General features: G+C 44.0%; 1 protein-coding gene across 4 annotated transcripts in view; it reads right to left on the bottom strand.

Annotated features, from left to right (window-relative positions):
- Nucleotides 1-14,045, bottom strand: part of SEC22C (SEC22 homolog C, vesicle trafficking protein) — a 155,591-nt gene that overhangs the window by 84,291 nt on the left and 57,255 nt on the right. For 2 of the 4 annotated variants that reach the window (XM_063924368.1, XM_063924374.1), the window contains exon 1: nt 688-940. The exons of 1 other annotated variant lie outside the window; for it this stretch is intronic. The gene's annotated coding sequence lies outside the window, so the exon portion shown is untranslated. Of the gene's footprint in view, nt 1-687; nt 941-14,045 lie in introns of those variants that run through there. One more of the 4 variants, XM_063924370.1, reaches the window with a different exon arrangement.

Here is a 14,045-nt window from a genome sequence, read left to right as displayed (position 1 = left end):
GAGCTGAGCTATATATTACATATTTGGGAAGTTCTAGAGCCTTGGGAACCCTCAGATGGCTTTATTCCCATCGAGTGGGAATAGAAACTGTGGCGAGCTCAGCCTGCCACCGAGCCCGCAGCGCGGCGAACACAGCAAACCACCACCACACCACCGGCATTCACCGGATGCTGACTGTCGGTCAGTTCAACCCCAACCCCTAAAAACATTTCAGTGTAGAAATGTGACACAAATAATGATTCATAATTTTTTGGGGGAAGCACAATTTAAAACAGCAACTACTACTACAGGCATTCCCAACCATGGTCCTCAAGGCACACCAACAGTGCAGGTTTTAGTGATATCCAGGCTTCAGCACAGATGGTTAAATCAAAATAGTTAAGGTACTAACTAAGTCACCTGTGTTCAAGCCTGGATATCACTACAACCTGCACTGTTGGTGTGCCTTGAGGACCGCGGTTGGAAATGCCTGTACTACTACATGCAAGATAATCTGCAGAACTGCAAGTGCTGGGATCAGCAGCCAAATAACAGATCCTGTTATGTACAGTCCTGAGCGATCTTTTGCTTTCACATAAATTGTAATTACTTTTTCTTTGAGCAACATTAATCGTAACAGATAAAAGACATTACATTGATTAAATTCATGACTGTCAGAGAAATGTATTTGGAATAAATCTCACAAACCTCTGTACATCCGTTCTGCGGTCACTGCTTGTCCTCTGGCTTACCTGTGGTCTAGATCAGGTATTTTATGGTAACAGGTCTCGTTTGTGATCTGCAAGTCTACAGGAGGTCAGTCTGACAAATCCTAGGAGGGAAAGAAGATGCTGGATCGCAATAGTCCAGGCTGATGGTGCACACAGAACCTTCTCACCAATCCTACTGATTACTTGTAGGTTCTAAGGAGAGACTGTGTTTTCTGCACCACAGAAGCAGCCACGGAACCTGTGTAATTCATATGTGTCCCATATTAAAGGGATGATATGGCAACCCCTAGTGATAAAAGTCCAGACTGGGCGGATGATGTCATTCTGGGCTACCTGTGCTATAACGTCAGGTCTCCTATCTGCACAGTCTAAAGTTTACATAGAAGTCATAGGGAGCAAATCAAAATAAAAGGAGTTACTTTGTACCTTGGCAAAAACATGAAGCACTGCAGGTGGGGCTGATGTAAAATGGGCAACATCTAAATTGCAGTGTAAAAATAAAGCTGTCTAGTATTTGTGGGCTACATGCAAAAGCAGCCAGTATTTACCCTGCATGCAAAAACATAAATGTATTAGCACACCTGGTATTGCAGCATAGTTTGTCCAGGTGCAACGTTTTTTTTTTTTGTTTGCTTTGCTTTCCTCCGAGCTGAAAGTCAGCCTCATGGTAAGCATTGCTCAGATATAACGTAGACCTGCGATGTGGCAATTTATTAATGGGCAAGTGCTTTCCGTGGAAATAAAGCTTTCTTTGAATCGACTCTGGCATCAGAGGTTCATTATATGTAAGAGCAGGCAAAAGGCAAAGGATACTCTTTTTCGGGGGGGGGGGGGGGGGGCACTCTTATTATAATTAAATATTTAAGGGCCCCATACTTTAGAATGTAAGCTCTCACGAGCAGGGCCCTCTTCCCTCATGTGCTTATCCTTTCTTACTTTAATAATCTTCAACTGCACCAAATCCAGCAGTCTTCTGCCACCTGATACTTATTCCAGTGTCATCTGCTGATGTAACTATGTTCATTTGGGATCCGGTCTGAAGATCGACAGTGTTTAGGTCAACCACTATAGGTCGACAGTCACTAGGTCGACATTGATGGAAGGTCGACAGGGTTTCTAGGTCGACATGTGCTAGGTCGACAGGTCTAAAGGTCGACATGAGTTTTTCACATTTTTTTTCATTTTTTTTCTTTTTTCATACTTAACGATCCACGTGGACTACGATTGGAACGGTAAAGTGTGCCGAGCAAAGCGGTAGCGGAGTGAAGGCACCATGCCCAAAGCATGGCGAGCGAAGCGAGCCATGCAAGGGGACGCAGTGCAATAATTTGGGATCCCGGTCACTCTACGAAGAAAACGACACAAAAAAAAAAATCCTCATGTCGACCTTTAGACCTGTCGACCTAGCACATGTCGACCTAGAAACCCTGTCGACCTGTCAAAGTCGAAAAATATCGTTATTCCAATGCTTTGTACTAACCCCAATGCACATGCCCGCTGCTCGTGCATTCAGTCTGCCGTACGTGCACATGTCCGCAAATTGCGTACACTCGCTCCGGCGACTACGCGCGGTATATGCGTATTTACGGTAGAGTTTATGGGCTTGTAGCGGGCGACTCGTTTATAGCATAGTTAACTAATATAGTGCGTTTTGTAGATAATATTCCCTTTAATAATGTCTGCAAGTATGTATAGTGTAAATGGTTCAGGGACCTGGGAATTCCTCTTTTCATGATACAAAGGGTCTGACAAAGGTTGAACAGTGGTGTCTAGTACCTAATTGAAGAGTATTTTATTAGAAACATTCCGGTGTTTGGTTAGGAAGTGATTAATCGCTCCTGCGTATAGTTATGACTATAAGAAGGTTATGGACATTTGCTGTATTTGCAGTTCATTATCCATGCGGCGGGAATCCTGAGGATACCTCCCACCTGAGCAGTTTGAAAAAGTCACAGCCCACCTGTTCAAATCCACCTATGACCTTTTGTTATAATGAAGAGTTCCCCCGTATGGTATGTTTCTCTGTGGCCACTTTGTTACCCGTTTAATGTAAGCCATTCATTCTGATTCTATGTATTTGTGTTTGCGTTCTTTCGCTATTGTGTATATTTCTGTTTCGTTATTGTGTTTAGGTATTAATGTTAGGATTGTAGTGTATAAGCTGTAAACTGTATTTCTTTTCCCTTTTACATACTAAAGTCGTCTAGTAGGGTGTTGGATCCTTAACCAGTGTCTGTGTGTTTCACCATTTATCACTAAGGGTTTCTGAGCATCTCAATCGCTCAAACAGCTGGCTTAAATACTAAGGTTAATCAGTGTTATATCGTTATAGTATCACGGTATTAAGGTTTACAGTGTAAGCATATTCCGTTTAAGGTTTAAAAGGTTATTGTCCGTGTGTACGCTCGCTGTGTGTATTCCGTACACCCAGCGCAGCGTGTGTACGTAACTTACGTACCACGTGCGAGGTCTTTGTACGCAAATAGCGTGCAAAGTGCGTAGCACGTGCACGTGGTTTAGCGGCGATTACAGCTACACGGTAATAGTAAATAGCTTATGTTAAAGGGTAAATATTTAGCTTTATCAATTGGGTACTCGTCCGGTCCACCTCATATCCTCAGTCAGGCGAAAACGCGCAGACTTTATCGATCAGCAAAGGGCGAAAAAAATTGTATTATCCCCTGTATCCGTGTTTGTGGTTGGGGATACAGTAGTGCTGATCGGATAAGCGTCTGCGTCTGCTTTGCTTGGTTTGTAGGGATGCTTGTGAGATCCGAGGAAGGTAAGAACATACAGCTATTGTTTTAAATCTGTTTTTTCTCTCTCTCTCTCTCCCTCTCTCTGTTTGGCGCCAATTGCGCACACAATACACGCACACACACCTGTATTTTTATTTGTGTATTTTTCGCATAGTCACTCTCTTGTTGCCATTAGAATTGATTGTTAGACACGTGCTGAGGAAATTTGGTGCTATTTAGTTGAGATTATAAAAGTAATATTTAAGGGAATAATTGTTAAGGGCACGCACACAGCATAAACAGATACTGTGTGGTGTTCAGTAAGCGATTACAGTTGAACATCGTTTACATTTATAGAAGCGTGTTATTTGTGTTACTGTGAACGTATCTGGACTTTGTGCATACGTGTCTCGGGCAACGTGCGAGATTACGTACGCGACGCAAAGGCGTACACACGTGGCGTATATTACGCAACGTGCGTACGGATACGCCCACTAAACTCAAATCACACGATAGCATTGTTTAGTGTGGGCAGGTATAGTAGCCACGCGATAATAGCACAAGTTTGTTCAGTTTCCAAAAGTTTAAAGAGAACCTTTTTCTATTGCAAAACCTGGGGATCGAACTACTGCCTGAATGAAAGAAATTTCTGTACAGAAAAGTCAGTGTGCATATGAGTAAATAGGAGTGAGTGTGCAAATAAAGGTATTCTTTTGTGAACCCAGAAATCGGGATCCCGTCTGAGACCACATCAGGTGAGTGGACACTTGGTGGCGTGGGACTGGCTTGCCCGCGTTAACATTGTATAAGGTAAAGGAGCAAGTAGTATTCGCAGACAAAAAGAACTGCGAAGGTTAAAGCGCAGCCCAGGGGGTTGGCGTAGCACCCATATAGGCACAAGTTGAGAAAACGCTCCGGCTGAAGGTTTCACAGCCTAATCAACCGATTCCATTGCTCGCACGGCGAATAAATAATAGTTATTTATACGAAGTGCGACTGGACCGCACGCTAATGTGTACATTAGTTAGGTCACCTTGATACCCACTGAAAATTTGCTGTGGGATCATAGACGCTATTTGTACATTTTAACGTGATTTGTGTAGGTTTTTGTTATTTTAAGGGAGTTTCGCTGTTTACTCAGGAAATCTCCAACAACTAATATTTACTGGGAAGGGTAGCATACTCCCACACGCCCCAGTAAATAGAGGTTACAAAAAGATCCCGAGATTGGGTACGACCAGTGGTGGGCACATTGCTGGAATTCGTATTGGCCAATAGGGGCGTGAGTGAGTGAAGGCACTCGTTGAACTTTCACCGTCGCCTTATCTCTGGGAACTTGGTTTGTTTTGTAAGAATTCGCTGAGACAGCAATATCTGCAAACGATGGGGGCCAGTTGCTCAAGTAAGGGACGACCAACAAGGGTTCACGTTGGTAGTTGTTGGCCCAAAGGGTCAGCACTGTATATAATGTGTGAGAAATACGGATCACACACACAGGTATTATGCAAAGAATGGGAACGAATGACTGAGGATGATGGGGAACAGTTTCCCAGGGTGGGCAGTTTGAATCCTGAGGTATTGAAAAATCTAAGAAAGAGGATAGGTCTAATAAAATCTGCAAAACAGAGGATTAGACATTATGATTGTTTACAGGTATGGCAACAGGAGAGTGAAATACAACAGGAATTAGCTCAAAAAGCAAATTCAAATCCTGGTAGAAGTCTGATAGCAACGGCACTACCACCGTATATAGTAGGGGAAAAGTGGCTGCAGAGAATGGCATACGGGTGTACGAAAAGAGTGCACTTAACAAATATAGTAGTGATAAGAGTAAAATAAATGTTAATGCAAATGTTGATGCTAATGCTAACCCGTGCAAGTTGTATCCCATTTTAAACTTCCCTCAGGAATGCGACCAGGAAGATGAGCCCACTACGATTTCAGCTCTCTCTCTAGCGGCCACCATAAATGATACTCCAGTGGGCACGGCCCAACCAGTAAGAGCGATATCGAAGACCCATAGTGCAGGGACAGGTGAGGTTGTGTCAACAGATAAGTACGGCACTGTACAATATGCTGAAACTGTTACACCACACACTGTAGAATCAACCCAGAGTGAGGTAATTGATCTTAATCCTGTTAGAGTGATAGCGGTCCCCAATGGGAAGACCGACGCAAGTGGAGTCACACCCATCAGGAATATTGCAATGCATTGTCCCTGGTCCCGGACAGAATTAAGAACAATTTTGTCTGAATTTCCTGATCCCAGAAAAGATCTAGCTGCATGTCAAAGGTTCATTAAGGACCTAGGTAACTCCGCTGAACCCAATAACAAAGATTGGCGGACACTACTGCGGGCATGTCTGCCCTCTAGTATTGACCATGTTAAATTCATTGCAGATTGTAAATTGGATGCTGAGGTACCCCTCACTGATGAGTACAATCAAGAAAATGTTAAACGGATCAATCTGCAGTTAGGAGTATATTTCCCAGCCGTTGTAAAATGGAACAAAATTTTCTCCATTAAACAAATGGAAGGAGAAACCGCTTCTGATTATTTCCACCGGGCACTGGAGGAAATGGCTAGATATACTGGGGTCATAGACATTGAGGCAAATGTACATCATAGAGAGGTAGCGGTGTCCGTATTGATGGATGGTTTAAAGGAAGTATTAAGAAATAGGGTACAAACCACTCAACCTAACTGGAGAGGTGTGTCGGTGGCCGCCTTAAGAGAGACTGCTGTCGGGCACGACAGGAACATCACAAGACGCAGGGAGTCACAGGGTGATAAGCTGATGGCCATAAGTATCCAAGCCCTTACAACAAGGCCGCCTCAGTTTAAATCTCAGACCCCTGGTGGTAAGCCGTATATGGTAAAATGTTACAATTGTAATAGGGAAGGACATTTTGCACGTAACTGCACCAATAGAAACTCACATAATGTATATCGACCCCCTAGGCCAGAGCATGACACACAGTATGGCACACGTAGATGGGAGCAGGGACCGCAGAGGAGGAGTGATGAGCCACACGCAGGGGAAACTAGGAGGTACCCACCAAAAAGAGACTGGCAGATCTCTAAATATTCCCAGTTACCTCCCTCACATATTGTAGCAACCAATGCGCTGCGGGAAGGTCACAATTTACAATAGGGGTGGGGCCACACCTGTAGTTTGCAGCCAGTGAAATTAATTTTGCACGTAACTGCACCAATAGAAACTCACATAATGTATATCGACCCCCTAGGCCAGAGCATGACACACAGTATGGCACACGTAGATGGGAGCAGGGACCGCAGAGGAGGAGTGATGAGCCACACGCAGGGGAAACTAGGAGGTACCCACCAAAAAGAGACTGGCAGATCTCTGAAAATTCCCAGTTACCTCCCTCACATATTGTAGCAACCAATGCGCTGCGGGAAGGTCACAATTTACAATAGGGGTGGGGCCACACCTGTAGTTTGCAGCCAGTGAAATTAATTGCGAGCCTTGGAAGTGAACCCGAGGTCACAATTGATGTAGCTGGTAGATCTCTACCTTTCCTTGTAGACACGGGGCGGCCAAATCAGTGATAAATTCAACAGTGGGTATGAAGACCACGGGTAAGACAATTCCAGCCATGGGAGTAACGGGAGTAGTACAACACTACCCGTTAAGCAAACCAGCAGAGATTACGATAGGGCCTTTACAGACTAAGCATTCTTTTCTGCTAGCTGCATCGGCTCCGACTAATCTACTTGGTAGAGATTTACTGTGTAAGATGGGATGTGTCATATATTGTACTCCTGAAGGTGTGTTCTTGGACATACCCGAGAACCACGCTCAGGAAGTACAGGATATGCTAGATTCCCCATCAAAATTAATGTCACACACTGCTGTTGTAGATAGGTGTCCATCCAAGGTAGAGGAAATGACTTCCCAGATACCGGAGTCACTTTGGACCAAGGATGGACAAGACACTGGATTAATGGCAAATGTAGCTCCTGTAGTAGTTCAAGTAAAAGATGGTAGGATAGCTCCAAAAATCCCACAGTATCCTCTGAAGCCGGAGGTGGAGTTAGGAGTTTACCCAGTAATAGAGCGCTTGCTACAACAGGGTATTCTGGTTAGAACGTCCAGCACTTCCAATAGTCCAATCTTCCCTGTTAAAAAGAGTGGGGGGAGGGGTTACAGGCTAGTGCAGGATCTAAGGGGGATCAACAAAATAGTTGAGAGCCAATTCCCCGTAGTGCCAAATCCAGCTGTCATCCTTATGCAGATCCCTCCCACTGCCAAATTTTTCACTGTAATTGACCTCTGCTCTGCCTTCTTCTCGGTACCTCTGCACCCTGACAGCCAATATTTGTTTGCATTTACATATAGAGGAGTACAGTACACCTGGACTCGTTTACCACAAGGTTTCATCGACAGCCCAAGTATTTTCTCGCAGGCCTTGCATGATTGTTTACAATCCTTTCAACCTGAGAGTGGATCAATATTAATACAGTATGTAGACGACTTACTGCTGTGTTCTGATTCACTCGAATCGTCCTTGAGAGATACGAAACAGCTTCTGTTTCATCTTTCTGATACAGGACACAAGGTTTCAAAGGACAAGTTGCAATTATGCCAGACCAGGGTAAAATATTTGGGGCATTGTTTAACACAAGGACTGAGACACCTCACCACTGATAGAGTACAGGCAATTCATGACATGACTCTGCCGCAGACTCAGCAACAGATTCGCACATTCCTAGGAATGTGTGGGTACTGTCGTAACTGGATCCCAGGATTTTCCATACTAGCCCTACCTTTACAGGAGATGGTCTCATCAAACAAACCAGATCGGATCTCGCACACAGACGAGTCTGAGCTGGCGTTTGAGAAACTCAAGCAGTGCCTAATGCAGGCACCAGCATTAGGTATGCCAGATTATGGGAAACCCTTTGAACTGTACGGTACGGAAAATGCTGGATGTGCGGCAGGTGTCCTAACCCAGAAACACGGTGATGCCAGCAGGCCGGTAGCCTACTACAGCGCTCAGCTAGACACGATAGCGCGATCCCTCCCCACATGCTTGCGAAGTGTTGCAGCGATAGCATTGCTAGTGAGTAAAAGCGAAGATGTAGTGCTAGGACACAACCTCACAATCCATACACCTCATGCAGTGTCAGCATTATTAAATTCTGCCCAAACCAGACACGTCTCATCCGCACGGTTTACAAGGTGGGAATTAGCACTAATGGCCCCTGTAAACATCACCATAAAGAGATGCAGTGCACTAAATCCAGCAACGCATCTCCCAGGTGTGCCTGGACAGGCACAAAGGGTGGGGGATGAGAGTGATGGTGAAGGAGGATTTAGTACAGACACTGACTCACATGATTGTATGGAATATTTGACCCAAAATTTCACGGCAAGGCCTGACATCAGTGACAATCCACTGGAAGGTGTAGATTTTACTTTCTACACTGACGGTAGTTGTCACAGACATACGGACTCGGGAGACTTGTGTACTGGATACGCAGTCGTAGATGACAAAGGTACCATAGAAGCGGAACCCCTGGGCCCACCTCACTCAGCACAAGTTGCTGAGCTGGTCGCCCTAACCAGAGCGTGTGAATTGGCTAAAGGTAAATCAGCCAATATCTACACAGATTCTAGGTACGCCTTTGGAGTAGTTCATGATTTTGGGGCCCTATGGCGCCTTAGAAATTTCATGACGGCAGCTGGCACACTCTTTGGCACATGCAACACACATCAAAAGACTCTTAGCAGCAATACAAGAACCTGACAGAGTGGCTGTTATCAAGTGTAAAGCCCACACGTACAGCCAAGACCCAGTGTCACTTGGTAACAGCCGAGCAGACGAAGCTGCTAAATCAGCAGCCAGTACCCCCATGCAGACAGACACCACACAACTGATGGTATTCAATACTGTAAGCACACAGAAATTGTGTGAAATGCTAAATTTGTGTTCCCCACAAGAAAAGGCAGTTTGGAGGTAAAAAGGATATGGCCAGGAGTCCTCAGGACTCTGGACAGATGGACAGGGTAAGCCAGTGGCACCCAGAGCATATCTTCCAAGTCTAGCAGAAGCGGCACATGGGCTGACTCATCTAGGCAAAGAAGGAATGTGTAAGTTGGTAAGAGCTTATTGGTGCGCGCCAGGATTTTCTTCCCATGCGGGTAAAAGAGCGATGACATGTCTCACCTGCTTGAGGAAGAATATCGGAAAGACAATACCAACAGAACCATCCCATATCCCTCCTACAAACGGTCCTTTCCAGGTAATACAAATTCATTTCATACAATCACCACCTTGTAGAAACTTAAAGTATATATTGGTTTGTATTGATGTGTTTTCAAATTGGGTAGAAGCATTCCCAGCTGCCACAAATACCACTGTGTTTACTGCAAAGAAAATTGTGCAAGAATTTGTGTGCAGGTATGGTATCCCTAGAATAATTGAAAGTGATAGGGGTACCCATTTTACAGGTGACGTCTTTCAAGCAATGTGTAAGTTAATGGGAATTAATAGTAAGCTGCATACTCTGTATCGCCCCAAGGCGAGTGCGAAAGTGGAAAGAGTAAACAGCACTATTAAGAACAAGTTGAGCAAAGTGATGGCTGAAACAGGATTGTTGTGGCCGGAAGCTTTGCCAATTGTATTGTACAGCATCAGAACCACTCCCAGGTCCCCTCTTAATCTGTCACCCTTTGAAATTCTGTTTGGTCGACAAACCTCATGTAATGATTGACCCCCAGGATGATTTGAAATGTAACAATGAAGTAACTGTAAAGTATCTGGTTAAGATGAGTAAGCAGTTAAGAAATCAAAATGACAACCTAAAGCTAGTGATTCCTGATCTGCCAGACAGTAATTATCATGACATTGAACCTGGGGATTATGTAATGATTCGCAATTTTCTACGCTCAGGTTGCCTTATTGACAGATGGGAAGGACCATATCAAGTCTTACTGACCAGCACGACAGCGTTAAAGATGGACTTGCCCCAAGAGACTGTGTTCCGGATTTTCCTGTTGACCCTGTTGTTGACCAGGGCAGTCTGTTTCGGTGAGAGTACCAGAGAGGCCATAGAGGGATCTGGAATGGGATCTGATGATCAGGATGGAGGCGTAGAATTTCCAGAGCAACACAATCACCGAGCAAAGGCGAGTATCAGAAAACGATCTGGTAGCCATGACATTAGTAGACATTGTGAAGGATTGTTAGCTGAAGAGAACTGCATCTGTAGAAATTGTTAAAATATAGTTGAGGACGATTGCATCAAGGAATGTCAGTCCAGTTTTAATATCAACATGGACCGGCATCCATTGAGTGACTATCACTCATTGGTGGGTAAAGTGTTAAATAAGACAGACTGTTGGGTATGCTCACAAGTACCTCAAGGTCATAGAAAGTCAGGACTAGTGCCATATCCTTTAATGGTAGATGAGGTACTTGAGTTAAAGGGTGGGAGACCGGTGGACAAGAGATTTAACATTTCTAGTCCTCCTAGTTTAAAGCTCCACCAATACCATGTAGATAGGTCCCTAATATGTTTTAACATTTCCAATCCCCAAAAGCCGGGAAATTGGGAAGTGTCATGGAACAACCAAACCATGACATTCTCACACAGAGCCGACAAAATGCCCCTAGACTCAGAGCTTATACGCAAGATAGCCGACAGTGGAAAATATTTCCGGTATAGGTACACTCTAGGAAGTAGGATCATGCGAGTTGGAGAAGTATCACCAGGATACTGTGCACATGTCATACAGCCTGATACGTGTACTAGACAAATGAAAGAGTTAGGGATAGGACTGTTTTCATGGAAGGTTGTAATATGGTTATGTCATTTTCCATCCCATATGTTCTCCCCGATGATGCATATTTCATATGTGGGAGGAGGGCGTATAAGTGGCTTGCCCCAAACTCAGAGGGATTGTGTTACGTTGGAAAAGTACTGCCTGAAGTAATGACCATTGCCCATAACAAAATGAAAGACCTTCACCGCAGTGCCCAAGCTCCTTACACTCACACTCATTACGAACACATCCTTAAAAGACACCTTGTAGATAGGACAGAGCATGCGGCCTCTGAGTTGATCTACGAATCCACCGGGATTCAATTCCTGCTCGCGCTCGATATCACCCGTACCGCCAGAGGAGTTATAAATTATAGGTATATATCTGCGCTAGCGAACCTGTTAGACAATATCACCGAGATGTATGATGACACCTTCAGGTATACTGGGAGAGAGCTGCAAGCCTACAAAACAGAGCTGGTCCAGCATAGAATGGTTCTCAATTACCTCACAGCGGTAACAGGCGGATATTGTGTCACCATAGCAACTCAGTATGGCGTGAAATGTTGTACATATATCACTAACAGCACCGAGGACCCAACCGAGGTTATAGATCAGAAAATGGATGATATATTGCAATTAAAGTGGGAGTTTTGAAGAAGGCACAATCTTACACTCGCTGCTGTGGGTAATGAATTGACTGGCTGGGTGTCATGGTTGAACCCACGAAATTGGTTTTCAGGTTTAGGAGAATGGGCTCAGAGCGTCATCATGGACGTAGGGAAATTCCTCTTGTGTATCCTGGGAGTTATCATATTGATTGGTCTGGTATTCAGATGTGTTCGGGGTTTAACGAAGTGTAAACGTAGTACCAGAGTGATGAGTCTGAGGAGCGAGGACACTGTAATAACAACAACTAATTTCATTTATGATCCGTCAATAGAGACAATGTTGTGATGAAAATGTGATTCCACGGTCCGTTTCTTTCACCCGTTTCTCCTTTGTTTTCCTCCAAGGTACAAGGACATCCACTTGGAAGAAGAATTTGACAACCTCTTTTATACAGACCATTGATGAACTGTGTCACAGACACCCAATACTTTTAGTGACTTTAACTATCTACTGGAAACCCAATACTTTAGAGACTGTCATTTTATGGACACTGGAAAAGCTTTTGTTCACCACTTACAGCAAAAGCACCGCGAGACATCAGACAACACGTACATCAGACAAGACATCAACAAGACCCCAATCGGTGACTGTATACTAAACCTCACATAGTTATATGACTGCATTCATAACGCTTGTTTCTTATCTTCATCTCTACAACCTCCAGGTAGTATCCCACATAGTCGACAGGTGATTTTCACATATTAGCATCCACATATTCTCCCCCTTCATGTATCATCAACTAATGTGCACCCCATTTATTGTAACCAAAAGCCGGAAAGAGCTCGGTAGAGTTTGACAGCCCATCCACAGACCCTTAACACGGGATAAGAAGGATTCAAATGTATACTTCGCAATACCTCGAAGCTTGATTTAGAACACGTACGGCACGATGATACATGACCCCTCAGACATGGATTTCATACACACATGCTTTCACTATCTCACTAGGTCATATCCTTCCCACCTTCTCCTCTCCTCCCTCTTCCCAATCATAAAAAGGTATTCCATGATGACATATATTTTTCTGTTTGAATTGTTTAGAAAGTGGCAGTTATTGGTGACTGCCAAAGGGTGGACTGTCAAAGTTGAAAAATATCGTTATTCCAATGCTTTGTACTAACCCCAATGCACATGCCCGCTGCTCGTGCATTCAGTCTGCCATACGTGCACATGTCCGCAAATTGCGTACACTCGCTCCGGCGACTACGCGCGGTATATGCGTATTTACGGTAGAGTTTATAGGCTTGTAGCGGGCGACTCGTTTATAGCATAGTTAACTAATATAGTGCGTTTTGTAGATAATATTCCCTTTAATAATGTCTGCAAGTATGTATAGTGTAAATGGTTCAGGGACCTGGGAATTCCTCTTTTCATGATACAAAGGGTCTGACAAAGGTTGAACAGTGGTGTCTAGTACCTAATTGAAGAGTATTTTATTAGAAACATTCCGGTGTTTGGTTAGGAAGTGATTAATCGCTCCTGCGTATAGTTATGACTATAAGAAGGTTATGGACATTTGCTGTATTTGCAGTTCATTATCCATGCGGCGGGAATCCTGAGGATACCTCCCACCTGAGCAGTTTGAAATAGTCACAGCCCACCTGTTCAAATCCACCTATGACCTTTTGTTATAATGAAGAGAGACATTCCTGCGTCCAATGAACAATGAGATTGTAGGGCCCTTTGTAGTGTACTGTATGTTGTGTATATAAAGGCCACTGTCCCCTGACCGGCCAGTACTCTCTCTCATCAACAATTATCAGTCGGATAATTGGAGGACTGGATCCGGTTGCGCTAGCGAGTGTTCCCCCGTATGGTATGTTTCTCTGTGGCCACTTTGTTACCCGTTTAATGTAAGCCATTCATTCTGATTCTATGTATTTGTGTTTGCGTTCTTTCGCTATTGTGTATATTTCTGTTTAGTTATTGTGTTTAGGTATTAATGTTAGGATTGTAGTGTATAAGCTGTAAACTGTATTTCTTTTCCTTTTTACATACTAAAGTCGTCTAGTAGGGTGTTGGATCCTTAACCAGTGTCTGTGTGTTTCACCATTTATCACTAAGGGTTTCTGAGCATCTCAATCGCTCAAACAGCTGGCTTAAATACTAAGGTTAATCAGTGTTATATCGTTA

The sequence above is a fragment of the Pseudophryne corroboree genome, chromosome 5, assembly GCF_028390025.1.
Source record: "Pseudophryne corroboree isolate aPseCor3 chromosome 5, aPseCor3.hap2, whole genome shotgun sequence".
NCBI classification, from domain to species: Eukaryota; Metazoa; Chordata; class Amphibia; order Anura; family Myobatrachidae; genus Pseudophryne; species Pseudophryne corroboree.
The sequence above is the reverse complement of the archived record's forward strand: the minus strand, read 5'-3'. Positions and strand labels throughout refer to the sequence as shown.